Source organism: Plasmopara halstedii (assembly GCF_900000015.1).
Source record: "Plasmopara halstedii genome assembly, contig: Scaffold_1561, whole genome shotgun sequence".
In the NCBI taxonomy this organism is placed as follows: Eukaryota; Oomycota; class Peronosporomycetes; order Peronosporales; family Peronosporaceae; genus Plasmopara; species Plasmopara halstedii.
This window is the reverse complement of record NW_020188473.1, coordinates 728-1,247: the sequence shown is the minus strand read 5'-3', so window position 1 is coordinate 1,247 and position 520 is coordinate 728.

Here is a 520-nt window from a genome sequence, read left to right as displayed (position 1 = left end):
TGCAGATGAAAAAGAAAGAGGCAAAGTGGAAAGCTTTAAGGTCGGGGACCTGGTTTTATTAAATTTTAAAAAGCTGCCTATACATGCAGCCCCTGCTATCTTCCGAACAAAGCTTCTTCCATGTTTTATTGGACCGCTAACGGTTGTGGCCAAGCGGGGGCTAGCGTATACGCTAAACCTTCCCAAACGGATGCGCACCCAACCGGTGTTTTACGTTGGCTTGCTCAAGCAAAACTTAAAACACCGGGTGGGTACCGTACCGGGATCCGGTGCAAGTGAACGCGGAAGCGTTGGCGCGTGAGTGGATCCCACGGGCCCTCGGCCACCCAGAAACATAACTAGCAACTGGGTCTGCGCACGGAGTGCAACAGTCTCATCTTTAATGAAGCCAAGCACCCCATTGTTACCTGCAGCGACGCATTCGCCTGCTCCACGGCTAGGGGTCGCTCCGACAGAGCTGTAGTCCTCATGGCGAGGCAGTCGGCGCATGACGCGCGTAAATCATCAAGATCGTCCGCAG